Below are 15,232 nucleotides of genomic sequence, written 5' to 3'. Positions count from 1 at the left end.
GCACTGTGCTTTTTAATCGGTGGCTTTAGGGCCTGTGTCTAAAGTATGTCAGGCAAGATGTTGTGTGTGAGAATTAACTTGTTATGATTAAAAGTATGGACTGCCGCAGGAGTTTGGTAACTTGGCTGACCTTTAACAGAGAGCAATTGATGGAGGGTAACTCCATCTGTGACTGGAAGCCCTCATGGCTATGTTCTCCCTTCACTGCTGGAGGCTCGATGCCTCAATACCAATGGGGAGAAACAAAAAACAAACAAACAAAAAGCCTTCCAGTAGCACCTTAGAGACCAACTAAGTTTGTTCTTGGTATGAGCTTTCATGTGCATGCACATTTCTTACACTCAGGGTCTACTTCTGGGGTTCCCACTAGGAAATCTGGTTGACCACTAACAACAACAACAACAACAGCAACAACAACAACAAACAACAAACAACAACAACAATTTTATTATACATATCCCACCCATCTGACTGGGTTTTCCCAACCACTCTGGGTGGCTTACAGCACATTTAAAACATAGTAAAATATCAAACATTTAAAACTTCCCGATTTCAGGTGTCTTCTAAAAGTTATGTAATTCTTTATCTCTTTGACATTTGAAGGGAGGGCGTTCCATAGGGAGGAATTATTATTATCATTACTACGTCAGAACAAGACACTGGACTAGATGGGCTTTTGGCCTGATCAAGTGGGACTATTCTGATAAGCTGCCTTAAACCAAATCAGAACATTGGTCGGTCCATCTAGATCTCCATTTTTCTGCAGCAGGTGTTGCCAGCTTGGTGCCACTTCCACAGGGTCCCTGCCAAAATTAAGTTTGAAATCAATACTCCGCTGCATCCAGCATTGCTGGTTCCTGCACATGAAGGCTGATGAGCCCTGATATACAATACAGACTCTACAAACTGACTGGCGCTGGCTGTCCTGGGCTTCAGACAGAAGTTTTCAGACTCAGCTCCAACGCGAGATGCCGGGGATTCGAACAGGGAGGGGGCCTTTTTGCATGCAAAGCATGCGCTCAGCCACTGACTGAACTACATTTCATGAAGTGTTCGGATTTGTATACATTTTGTCTCTGCATAAAATGTCGCAGACCAACAGCTGCCTCTTCCATTTCATGGTATTTTGGTCCTGCTGTTTACAGTTTGGATTCTCTCTCTCTCCCCCCCTCCCCCCCCCCTGTAGAGACAGGACTGGTGTCTGCACTTGGCATTCCTGAGAAGATGCCACGCTCCCTGGGGGCCACGGATGCATTGAAGTTTACCCAGGCCCCTGGCCCGGTTGGCTGGGTCTTAGGTTGCCTCTAGATTGTACTTTGCAGGAGGGATTCAAATGCATACCAGAAATATTAAAGTGGATTAAAGTGCTGCTAATTACCAGCTGCTGTGGATATAGGTGGGGAAAGCACTGTTGTGCTAAGGTCCTGCTTTCAGGCTTTGCATGGGCATCTGTTTGGCCAGTGTGAGAACAGGGTGCTGCTCTGATATGTTTACATGGCTTTGATGACAGCAAGCATTTGCTCTGCCTTCATCCTGATTTGCTTACAGCAGAGGTCAACACAGAAGCCATAGGACCTGCAAAGGCTTTCACTGGTGCTCCTGGGCAGGTGCCCCAGATTCTGAGTTTCCTTTCTTCTTTTTTTGAAGTACTGGTAAGTATCTCCTCCTCCTAGAAAGAAAGTTATGGAACAAAATGTGCAGGTGACCTTCTAAATGTTTTCTGTTAAATGAAACTGAGAGACTGAGAGGAGATATGATAGCCATCTTTAAATATCTCAAGAACTGTCACATGGGAGATGGACCAAGCTTGTTTTCTCCTGCTCTGGAGGGTAGGACTTGATACAATGGTTTCAAATTACAAGAAAGGAGGTTTCCAGCTAAATATCAGGAAGAACTTTCTGGCAGTAAGAGCTGTTCAACAACTCTGCTTCATTGGAGGTTTTTAAGCAGAGGTTGGATGGTCATCTGTCATGGATGCTTTAGCTGAGATTCCTGCATTGCAAGGGGTTGGACTAGATGACCCTTGGGATTCCCTTCCAATTCTATGATTCTAGGAAAGTGAGTGTTTTCATATGCAGTTTTGTCTAATGTACACTTTATTTTTGCAATTTCCTTTAATACAATGCATTTGTTGGTATTTTTATGAATATATGCATTTTTATGCACACTTCCCTCCAGCATCTGCATTTTTGTACACATTGCTTGGTTAGAGAACTGCACTGCAAAATATGGATAAGTGCAAATCTTCAAGGATGGATCTTTCTACTAGATCTGACTTTTAGGATGGCTGTTTTCCCCTTCTCATGTTGTTTCAGAAAGTGCCAAATTCAATAGATTTGGCGTTAAATGCATACTGGATCCAATTTTCCTCCCATTTCTACCTACAGCAGATCCCACCAAGATAGTCTTCCACATTTGCATGCTACCACTTGGTCAAAAATTAAGGGTGGTTGTGCTCCTTTAAGGATCAGAGAGGGAGGGAGAATGTAGCATCCACCCTCAGAAGGGAGCTGCAGAATTCACAGTGGGTGCTCAGAAGGTAATTTCCCTGACAAGCTGATGGGGAAGGTAGCAGGCAGTCTGTAAATTAGGTCAGGAGTTAATTGGTAACAAGACTAGCATTAAAAAAAATATTATGAGAGAATGCTCAATATAAATTGAAATCTACAATGCTATTGATTTCCAGGAGTTGGATTCAGACTAAGTATGTTTATTTATTTTTATTTTATCAAGAGCTGTAGAATGCCACTTTGTGCACGAGTGATCTCAAAGCCATTTCCACAAACAATATAGATTCATAAAATGCAATTTAAGCATATCCCTAATGAAACAGTAGCAAAAGAACAAACAGAAAATGGAGATTCGGTCAAAATCACAAGCGCCACAACCATCATCGTTATTTATAAATAACCTCCAGAGCCTTGAGAAATCAAATAGGTCTGCACCATGTGGCAAAATTCCATCTAGGCTTCCTGGGGGTGTGAAGTCCCACAACTAGGGGGCACCACCAGCACCACTAGGAAGGCTCCCTTCCGGATCCCTACACATCAAGTAATGCTTCTCTTCTGACCAGCTTCTCTTCCCTTTGCTGATCTCTGGGCTCAGGCTGGCTGGTATGGGGATTCCAAATTATTATTATTATGGGGGTTATTATTATTATTATTATGGGGATTCCAAATTATTATTCCAAATTATTTAGGGCTTTATATGTTCAGAAAGAAGACTGATCGCTGAAGAATTGATGCTTTTGAATTACGGTGCTGGAGGAGACTCTTGAGAGTCCCATGGGCTGCAGAAAGATCAAACCTATCCATTCTGAAGGAAATCAGCCCTGAGTGCTCACTGGAAGGACAGGTCCTGAAGCTGACGCTCCAATACTTTGGCCACCTCATGAGAAGAGAAGACTCCTTAGAAAAGACCCTGATGTTGGGAAAGATGGAGGGCACAAGGAGAAGGAGACGACAGAGGATGAGATGGTTGGACAGTGTTCTCGAAGCGACTGGCATGAGTTTGGCCAAACTGCGGGAGGCAGTGAAGGATAGGCGTGCCTGGCGTGATCTGGTCCATGGGGTCACAAAGAGTCGGACACGACTGAACGACTGAATAACAACAACAACAACATGTTAAAGCACCCCTGAGCCTCAATGCCCCTACTTCTCACTGCTCCATTGGTTGTGAGGTGGCGAGGATGATTACCTTTTGCTCCCTTGAAAGTACATAGAGCTGAAGGAGGACACCCACCACCCTTCTGAGTCATACCCCTCCCGACCCTCTCGTTATATATAAGGGTCTGGTGACTTCTGTTTCAGTGTATCTGAAGAAGTGTGCATGCACACGAAAGCTCATACCAAGAACAAACTTAGTTGGTCTCCAAGGTGCTACTGGAAGGAATTATTTTTATTTTCTGTTTTGTTTTGCCCACTTCCCCTTTCAGCTCTATGTGCTTTTCAGGACTCTTAATTCTCCTGCATCTGACCCACAGATCCCTTGAAATCTCTCTCTCTCTCTCTCTCTCTCTCTCTCTCTCTCTCTCTCTCTCTCTCTCTCTCTCTCTCTGTGTGTGTTGCCTGGAGGTTGCTGTTCCAAGGGGGTGGTGGATGAGAAATGAGAAATGACCAGAGGAGGCAATTCCCACAGCGCTTGCTCAATAATCCCAATGTGCCCATAAGGCCTAAAAGACTTGGTGACCTTAGTGTTAATTTCAGCACAGCAAATGGAGCCAAGCAACATATAGCCAGCCAGTCCAGGTATCTCGGGACAGTTATTATACACCATCGTTCTGAAGTGCTCATTAATACACTGGTGTATTACAGCAACAGCAAGCTGCAGTAGCATCAGTTTCTGAACCATTTTAACAAAGCCAAAAGGAAACCCGTTTTCCCATGGGCTGCAGCACTGGTGGCCTTTCTCCACGTTTGACATACTGTAAATGGCCCTCATCCTTCAGAGGATGCTTCTGCTATTTCCAGGACTTTGACTAGGATGGCTGTTACCCATTGGAACTATCTGTTATGTTCCATTTGTGGACATTCCCACCACATTTGTTGGTTAGAACCACAGAGTTGGAAGGGACCATGAGGGTCATCTAGTTCAACCCCCTGCAATGCAGGAATATTTCACCCAACGTGGGGCTTGAACCCACAACCCTGAGATTAAGAGTCTCATGCTCTTACCAACCGAGCAGCAGAGTGGAAAGCAGGGAGGCCAGGAGTAGGTGGAACCAGAGCCTATGGACAGGCAGAACTGGAAGCGATGAGAGACAGAGCTAGTATTGTCTACAACCTCTTCCCCATTAGTTCTACAAGGCAACATAAAGACTAAGGGGGAGGAAGCTGGCAGGCTGGCAGGTGGGAGCTGGCCAAGAACAAACTGGTGTTCATAGAGTGGTGCCCCATTTGGTCTAACTGGGCAGCCTCCACTGGCCTTTGATCAGCCTAAGTCATCACATCACTTTTTGCTGTTATTATCTCATCCCCAAACTCTTGAGAGATATAGCCCAGGCACTAGCTTGGAGATTTCTTACCCTTCCACTGCATTGTGAGTTCTGCGCGTTCTTTTTCCCTACAATCATTAAATCTCAATACAGAATGTTCTGCTGGTGGTGAGTGAGACTTACAAGAGCCAAGTCGAGGTCAGGCAAGATGGTTACACACACACACACACACACACACACACACACGGCCCCAAGCACACATTTTTAATCTCTGTATTTGCATGCCTGTTGATTACATTTAGGGAATGTAGTTTTATGGACAAGTGTTGAAAGTCTATTAAAAATGATTGAACTCTCTCTGTGTTTAGAGCAGGGGTGGAAAAACTCAGCCACACACAAACACCCCCTTTCTTTAGGGGTCATCTTTTGTGAGCCACATAACAGCAGTGCACAGGGCCAGGGCAAGTGACAGATGGAATTAGAGCTACCCTATTCTCTCTCTCTCTCTCTCTCTCTCTGTCTGTCTCTCTCTCTCTCTCTGTCTCTGTCTCTGTCTCTGTCTCTCTCTCTCTCTCTCTCTCTCTCTCTCTCTCATTCAGACACTGCCTTTTTCTCTTTCAGACACTTTCTTTCTCTTTCAAACACTCATTTCAGACACCCCTTCCCCTTCCCCCTTTCTCTCACCCTCTCACCCCATTTCTTTCTTTCTCTTTCAGGCACCCCTTCTCCCCCTCTCTTTGAGACACTTTTTTCTCTTTTTCAGATACCTCTGAAGTGAGGGTTGTGGCTGCAGAAGAAAACCATTGTAGGGAATCAAATGTGCACATGTTTCCTGTGAAAAAGACAAAGCTCAAGGTGATGATGACCGTAACAATATTTTTCTTGCTGGTTTCCCAACACTTGTGACCTTTCCAAAAGAGGAATTGAAAATGCATCTCTAAAGCAAATCTTTGACCTTGACAGATTTCACAGCGAGAGAAAGCATATTGCAAACTTATCTTCAAACTTATCTGCGAGAGTGCTCAGGCAAATATACGTCAAATCTCTCAGATGGATATTTGCAGAACCTTTTTTTTTTTAATCACGGAAAGGGGTGTGTGGGTAGCAAAGCATGGTGTGGAACTTATCAGACACTCTGACTGGCTCTCTTGACTAGCCAGAGTTTGTGTTACGTGTCCCTGTATATATATATATATATATATATATATATATATATATATATATATATATATATATACATACACACACACACAAACACACACACACATAAAAGAACCAAAAAATAGCAACACTTTCGCTTCTTTGCCTTGTGGAAAAAAATGTTCCATTTGTACTGCTCTTGTGAGCTGCCAGGCTCTTCCTCTGGCAACTTTTCTTAATAAGGGAGTTGCTCCATCCCTTGATAATTTTAGTTGCCCCTTTTTTTGGACCTTTTGTGACTCTACAGAACCCTTTTAGAGTGAGGCAACCAGAACTCTACACGGTACTCCAAATGCGGTTTCACCAAAGGTTTGTAGTATGCCAGCTTGCTTCTTGATCCTACCTCCTGTTGTCCTTCTGAATTTGCTCTCACAAGAGGTAGTGATGGCCACCAACTCTGGTGGTTTCCTAAGAGCTATCAATGACTCCTAGCCGTGATGGCTATGTTTGCCCTCCAGTGTCAGAGGCTGTATGTCTCTCAGTGCCAGTTTTCTGGGGATCACAAGTGGGGAGAATGCAGTTACACTCCAGCCCTGCTTTCAGGCTTCCCATTGGAGCACTTGGTTAACTGCTGTGAAAACAGAGTGCAGGACTAGATGGGCCTTTGGCCTGATCCAGCCAGGCTCTTCTTATGTTTGGTAAAACAATTAATGCCTCCTATCTAATATCTAAACCACAGAGCCTAGGGCTTGCCGGTCAGAAGGTTGGCGGTTCAAATCCCTGCGGCAGGGTGAGCTCCCGTTGCTCGGTCCCAACTCCTGCCCATCTAGCAGTTCAAAATCACATCAAAGTGCAAGTAGATAAATAGGTACTGCTCTGGCGGGAAGGTGAATGGCGTTTCCGTGCGCTGCTCTGGTTCGCCAGAAGCAGCTTAGTCATGCTGGCTGCATGACCCGGAAGCTGTCTGTGGACAAATGCCAGCTCCCTCGGCCTATAGAGCGAGATGAGCGCCGCAACCCCAGAGTCGTCCACGACTGGACTTAATGGTCGGGGTACCTTTACCTTTATCTCCCTTCCCAAAACAAATGATAAGGTTGGTGCCCATTAGGACTGGTAGGGTGGAAGATAGAGAGCCTAACAGTAGGGGGAGCCAGAGCTAATGACAGGCAGAGCCAACTCATTCAGTTTTGTCCCCACTCTCTTTCCTTCTACATTCCACAAATGGCAGCACTGAGACTCAAGAGGAGGAGTAAACTGACAAGTAGTACAACTCCCTGGACTGGTTGTATGTAAAAACGCAGGCAGGCGCTGTCTGGCTGAGGGCAGACTGAGGTTGGTGGAGGCAGAGCCCCACTTGCCCACATAGAGCAGCCTTCCCTGTAAAAGGTGGCTTCATATGTACCTAGATATACCTTTCACAGAGGCGTAGGAAGGTCAGGTGGTACCCAGTGCGGAAAATTTCTTGTCACCCCTCCATTGACACCCCCCCCAAATGGTTTTACGTTATTTCATATTTTCTTACAAAGGAATAAATAAATAAATAAATAATAATAATAATAATAATAATAATAATAATAAACTTTTATTTATATCCCACGCTCCGTGGCTGAAGTTGGGATCAGGGTGGCTAACATCAGATACATAACATTGGTATAAAATCAGACCATAATTAAATTACCTCTTAAGAACATCTCAAAATCAAATTAAAGTCTAATTAGATGGCTTTCCACAGGGTTAGGGTTGGGAACAGTAAGTGCTCCACTGAACTGAAATTTCAGCCTTCACGACATAGGAAAACAGCCAAGTAAACAGCTATTTTGGTGGCGGAGGGTCAAGATATTAACCGATATGCATGAAATTTCATATATAGCTATATAATCCCTAGTACAGTAAGATAAGTCTTTTGGAGCAGGCATTTTAAAAAAAAAGTTTTTTATGAACCGCCCTAGTAGGACAGTAATTGTTTCTTGATGATTTGTCACCCCCTCCATTTTGGAACGTGGGGTGGTCCGCCCCCTATGCCCCCCCTTGCTACTCCCCTGCCTGGGAAAATATGTTGAATGCAATTCCAAACAAAGACATTAGAGAGCAGCATTCACCCATGCAGAACGAAACTCTTTCTTTTAAGTCCAGAAGTTTATTTAGGCATGTACATTGAGATGTTCCCCAAATACACAGTCACTTTTTGTAAAGTCTGGAGGGGTGTTTTTTCATCATCTTCCTTCTCTGCTCCCCCCCCCCCCGCCCAATTCACTTGTTTGTTGTTGTCATTTGAAATATTTATACAGTATATCGCTCTTCAGGAATGAGCAACTTCCAAAAGCAGTTCATGGTAATATTAAAAAGAAACATTGATTTATTGTCAGGGGAGAAGTTAAACCAAGAAGTTGCTTTAAAGAGCTAAAACCTTTTGGTGGGTTGGGGAGGGTAACAAAAAAAAAGTCTACAGAATCTCTGAGCCTTTTGCCTAAGCATTGTGGGGCAAGTTGGATTCTAGGAGCAACCATCTCCCGGGAATCCCCTATGAGTGACACTTAGCAAGCTTCATAGGTTGTACAGTAGTTTGATTCTCTTAGGTTGCATGTTGCAAAAATAATGAAAGCCATCATCAAGCAAATTATCTAAAATAAACAAATGTATTATTTGGGAGCCTTTTCAGCTGAAAAGCAGCGTACAAATGCACCAATCTGCTTGCTTGTTTAATAAAAGTATTTCTACACCACAATATCATTAAAATATCAGGGTGGTTCACAATGTTAAAGCATAAAGCACAAGTGACCTGTGGAGTGCCTTCCATTAACTTTGACTGGTGGCTCAGATGCAACCTTAAGTGGACAGGGGCAGCCTAGATACTATTGTCTATACCATACCCTCCAACATTTCTCCCATGAAAATAGGGACTGCCATTCCATAATGATAATTTTACTATTTATACCCCACACATCTTACTGGGTTGCCCTAGCCACTTCCAACATACAGTATATAAAAACATAATAAAACATTTTTTAAAAAAATTTCTCTATAAAAGATTGCCTTCAGATGGCTAGTGGGTGTAGAGAGCCAGTGTGGTGTAGTGGTTAAGAGCGGTAGACTCATAATCTGGTGAACCGGGTTCGTGTCTCTGCTCCTCCACATGCAGCTGCTGGGTGACCTTGGGCTAGTCACACCCAGCCCCACTCACCTCACAGAGTGTTTGTTGTGAGGGAGGAAGGGAAAGGAGAATGTTAGCGCTTTGAGACTCCTTCTGGTAGTGATAAAGCGGGATATCAAATCCAAACTCCTCCTCCTCCTCCTCCTCTTCTTCTTCTTCTTCTTCTTCTTCTTCTTCTTCTTCTTCTATAACTCCTTATCCTCCAACGTTTCTTCAATGAAAATTGGGACGTACTAAGGAAAAGCGCTGTGGTCTAAATCACAGAGCCTAGGGCTTGCTGATCAGAAGGTCGGCGGTTCAAATCCCCGCCACAGGATGAGCTCCTGTTGCTCGGTCCCTGCTCCTGCCAACCTAGCAGTTCAAAAGCATGTCAAAGTGCAAGTAGATAAATAGATACCACTCCAGCGGGAAGGTAAATGGCGTTTCCGTGTTCTGCTCTGGTTCGCCAGAAGTGGCTTAGTCATGCTTGCCACATGACCCGGATGCTGTACGCTGGCTTCCTTGGCCAATGAAGCAAGATGAGAGTTGCAACCCCTGAGTCGTCCGCGACTGGACCTAATGGTCAGGGGTCCCTTTACCTTTACCTTAAGGAAAAGCGGGACATTCCGGGATCAAATCAGAAACCAGTATGGCTTCTCTAAATCAGGGACGTCCCTGGAAAATAGGGACACTTGGTGGGTCTGCTACACTCCAGTGACTTCTAGGTTAGATTGTTGTTGTTCAGTCGTTCAGTCGTGTCCGACTCTTCGTGACCCCATGGACCAGAGCACGCCAGGCACGCCTATCCTTCACTGCCTCTCGCAGTTTGGCCAAACTCATGTTAGTAGCTTCAAGAACACTGTCCAACCATCTCATCCTCTGTCGTCCCCTTCTCCTTGTGCCCTCCATCTTTCCCAACATCAGGGTCTTTTCTAGGGAGTCTTCTCTTCTCATGAGGTGGCCAAAGTACTGGAGCCTCAACTTCAGGATCTGTCCTTCTAGTGAGCACTCAGGGCTGATTTCTTTAAGAATGGATAGGTTTGATCTTCTTGCAGTCCATGGGACTCTCAAGAGTCTCCTCCAGCACCATAATTCAAAAGCATAAATTCTTTGGCGATCAGCTTTCTTTATGGTCCAGCTCTCACTTCCATACATTACTACTGGGAAAACCATAGCTTTAACTATACGGACCTTTGTCGGCAAGGTGATGTCTTTGCTTTTTAAGATGCTGTCTAGGTTTGTTATTGCTTTTCTCCCAAGAAGCAGGCGTCTTCTAATTTCGTGACTGCTGTCACCATCTGCTGTGATCATGGAACCCAAGAAAGTGAAATCTCTCACTGCCTCCATTTCTTCCCCTTCTATTTGCCAGGAGGTGATGGGACCAGTGGCCATGATCTTAGGTTAGATTACTGCAATGCATAGGGATGCCTTTGAAGACAGTTTGGAAACTGCGGTGGGCTGGTACAGAATTCAGCAGCCAGAGTGTGGACTGGAAGTAGGAGGTTTGAAAGCATCACACTGATTCTGGCCTGACTACATTGACTGCCAGTTAGTTTCTGGGCACAATTCAAAGTGCTGGTTTTGACCTATCAAGCCTTTTGCAGCTCAGAACCGCAACTCCTCAAGGACTGCCTCCCCCCTTATGAACCAACCTGGAACTTGCGATCCTCATCTGAGGGTTCAGGCCCTTTGTATGCCCCTTCTGAGGAAGGTATGGAAGGTGGAAACACAAAATCTGGCCTTCTCAGTGCTGGTTCCCCATCTGTGGAAAGTTTTTCCCAGAAAGATACGCTGAAGGAGCACCATCATTGTCACCCTTTAGTCATTTGGTGAATTTGTTTCTGTTCTCCCAGGCATTTCTCTCTTAATTGTTATCCGTCTTTTAGTTGGGTGTGGTTTTAAATCTTTCCATGTACCGTATATTGCGGCGTATAAGACGACTGGGCGTATAAGACGACCCCCAACTTTTCCAGTTAAAATATAGAGTTTGAGATATACTCAACCACAGATTTTCCACCCGGCGTATAAGACGACCCCCGACTTTTGAGAAGATTTTCCTGGATTAAAAAGTAGTCTTATACGCCAGAATATACTGTATTTTGTTTTGGTATTTGATCAGACAAATTCACAGGGAATAAGGCTATCGGTGGCTGCCATAGCTATATTCTCCCTCCACTGTCAAAGGCAGTACATCTCTGGATGCCCTTTTGCTGGGAATCACAAGTGAGGAGAGTGCTGGTTTAGTGGTTAGACCTGGGAGACCAAGGTTCAAACCCCACTTGTCATGAAGCTTAGTGGGTGACATTGGGCCAGTCACTCGCTGCCTAACCTACCTCCCAGGGTTCTTATGAGGAGGGAGGAGAACTTCGAATGCCACCTTGAGGATAGGGGAGAGGGGGGCACCTTTCAACAATTTTTACTTAAGAATTATTTGTGAAGTAATACTGCTTTAAAAACTAAAGTTCTAAGTACCATTAACTAAATTCATACTTGAGGTATCCTCTCAATTTTTGCCGTAGTTTCTAGACAAAGGCAAAATACCAAATTTTACATTTTTAGTGAAGCATGTACTTTGTTGAAATCTGCCCCTCCCGGGGGGCAGTTATCAACGGGAGGTGGGGTACATTTCAACAATAGAAAAAAATCTACTAAGTTCATACATTTTTCCAAAATAAACTTCATTCACAAAATAATATAGTTATTATTATATAACTGCAGTGATTCCCGGATTGCTGTAAGGTTCTCAGTTAGTTGCTCATGAGTAAGCAGCCAGAACTCCGCTGTTTCCTTTAAATATTTTATTGTGCAAACTATGTACAGTGCAGAGCTAAAAAGTTCATGTCTGTATCAAGCGGTGTCAGAATCCGGGAATTCCCCCTTCCGGTTCTGACCCCAACAAAAGAGTTTCAGAATACGAAAACCTCGCCTTCCATCCTTTCTTTTCACCCCATGACGTCTGTGGGGTGACGGAAATTGCGTTCCCCCTGTATCTCCCTCGGGACTGTGGGAGTGCTGGGACTCTCTTGCATCCCCAGAGCCTCTACTCCCTTTCCCCTGTGAACTCTCCCCCTCCTCGCTGGACGTCTCGCCGCTCCTCTCGCTACCAGAGGAGGAGTTGCTGGCAAGGTGGGACTGGGGCTCCTTGTAGCATCCGGAGAGCCCTTCCACCACCTTCCGCTGCAGCAGGGACAATTCCCTGACATAATCTGAAAGAGCCAAAATAATGGGGCTAAGCATTTTAATTATTAGGATCTTAATATTAAAATACATGTCTTAAACTGTATGAAAAGTAACATCTTAAACTTTTCAAATCTAAATTTATACTTTTTTTTAAATTCAAAAACAAATAATAAATTGTCTTGAATATTTTAAGTGATTATTACAATTTTAAGAGGAAAAAAGATTTTATTGATGCTTCTAATGAGTTATTTGTTTATAAATTCTATAAAGCAACAGTAGGCCTAACAAAACGAAGTTGAGTGTTTTAAATGTAACAACCCTGATTAGGCCTAATAGTCCTACTATAGACTGTTATAGGCCTAGGCTTATCATGCTTCATGTAGACATGAACTGTAGCCTACAATTATCCTGAAACTTTTTAATCCAAGCTAGGTGTTGATCTAAAAAATTACAAGTCAATTTTCATAATTACTTAACTGAAAAATGGTAAGGGACACTTTTCAACACTGTTGAAATGTACCCCCCTAAGCTCTGTTGAAATCTGCCCCTGGTGCAGCCATTTTGGTTAAAGTATTGTAAATCATTTTAGAAAAATACTTGTTACTTATTGATAGTGTATTTAGAAGCATAATTAAATAAACTATTAGGTGAATAAATATAACTTACTTGATTAAAAGATTACTGGTTGATTAACTGTTTCAAAATCAAAGTTTCTTTTTCACTTTTGGGGTGTTAGAAATTGATCCACTGAGTAACACAACAGTTGTAAAAAGAAATGGCTGAAAACTAAATGTCAGCAGTTACTCATACTAAAAGCTTATTGGCTGGCATATTGGCCAATCATTGTGCAGTATTAGAAGTCAGATATTCCAGTTGTTGAAAGGTGCCCCATGTTGAAATGTACCCCCCTCTCCCCTACATTCTAGCCAGGCTTAGAAAAACGGGCGGGGGACAAACAAACAAACAAACAAACAAACAAATACATTTGGTTGGCCACTGAGAGAACAGGATATTGCATTAGAGGAGCCCCTGGCCTGATCCAGATGTTCCTTCTGATATGTAGAAATAGAGAAGTGGGGTTTCTCCTTTGCTTGCCTGTTTACTCATGTGTATAACTTTGCACTGAGAGCGGGGATAACATGAAGTGAAACACTTTCACCTTGAGGCCTGCATATCAGGTGTCACCATAGCGAAGTTTTCCCCTATCACGAAAAGCAAACAGCAGGTTTACAAGGGAAACTATTAAAGCTATGACAAGTAGAGGTGTACACATCCCCCCTCCATACTTAAATGGATATTACATGGCAAAGGCATGTTTGTTCCTGTATCGCTTTTGCAACACGTGGGGGGGGGGGGAGGGAGGAATGTATTACTCAATTACAACAGCTGCATTTCAAAGTCCGCTTTGACCGGCACATACAACTGACCTTGCTGATAGGAGGAACGTGGCACTCCCTACTCTCCTGTTTTTATCTTCCTGTGTCAGAACCATAGTGCAGGGTGGGGGTGGGGAGAGAAACTTAGGTCAGAGAGTTGAATGTGGCCCTCCAGACTACCTAGCCCTCAGGACTCTCCCTAGGGCACACCCCCTTCTCCCCAGGTCACACCCATCACTGGTACTGCTTCACACCTTCCTTGAGTGTTTTTGCCTGGCTGGGATGTGCCCTTGAGCTCTGGGAATGCTCACCTGGATGGAGAACAGAGAAGGGTGTGTGTTGGCTTAGTTGCTTTCTCCCAACGTGTCACACAGACAGTCTCCTTTTAAAACCATTTAATCTAGTGAACACCACTACAACTTGTGGCTTTGAGCCCCGTAGTTTCACCATTACGCACGGTGTGCCTCGTTTTGTCTCTCCTGAACCCTTCAACGTTCAGCATCAGTGGATGATCTTGGGTTCTAGGGTTATGAGAGAAAGAGGGGGAATTATTTGAAAGGAGGCTGCTCTGGTGGGCCCAATCCAGCACTACCCCACCAAGCGCAATCTGCCCTGTGCAGTCCCTACCAACATGCCTTGTTTCTTAGACGCAGTCTCAGGGGGTGGCCCCAACTGCCAGCTTCCTCCTAGTTCTTACTGTCACTGCTGCCTTTGTGGAACTCAGGGGGGAAGAAGATGGGGACAAGATTAGAACTTTCAGTAGTTGGTTCTGCTTGTCATTGGCTCTGGCGACACCTACTGTTCGCCTCCCCGTCTTCCACCCTACCAGCCACAATGGACGTCAGCCAGCACTGCTTATCTCCATCGACTTTTCCACCACCATCAATATTGACACTGTGTAGATATAAATACAGATTACCCTATTCTTGATTTACTTTATGCTGTTTTTAATATTGTATTTTAAATTACTATTTAAATTACCTCCTCCCCCCCTTGGGACCTTATGGTGAATGGTGAGTAATAAATTCAATTAATAACAACAAAAACAATTTTAAATACTTATATCATGCCCCCCCTTACTCATCTTTTCTGTAAACCCAAATGCTCCAGATGTTCCCATCTTTCCTTATGGAGCAGTCGGTCTGGCCCCTTCATTATTTTGCTTGCTCTTTTCTGCTGTTTTCCCCCCACCATGACAATAGCCTTTTTGCGGTGTGGACCAGAACTTTTTTGCGGTATTCCAGGTGTACTCATAGCAGAGATTTGCACAAAGGCAAATTTTACTTTCTGTCCCTTTCCTAATGATCCCTAATATGGGATTCGCCCTTTTCACAGCTGCCATATACTGCAGCAGTGTTTTTGTTGAACTCTCTACTGTTCTCTTTTCAAGATTTGGAAATAAACCATGGTCCCGAGCCCACCCTAATGTGTAAAAAAAAGGGGGGGATCCATCTCAATGAGAGTATAGATGGG

This window comes from Lacerta agilis, chromosome Z (assembly GCF_009819535.1).
Source record: "Lacerta agilis isolate rLacAgi1 chromosome Z, rLacAgi1.pri, whole genome shotgun sequence".
NCBI classification, from domain to species: Eukaryota; Metazoa; Chordata; class Lepidosauria; order Squamata; family Lacertidae; genus Lacerta; species Lacerta agilis.
This window is presented reverse-complemented; position numbering follows the sequence as displayed.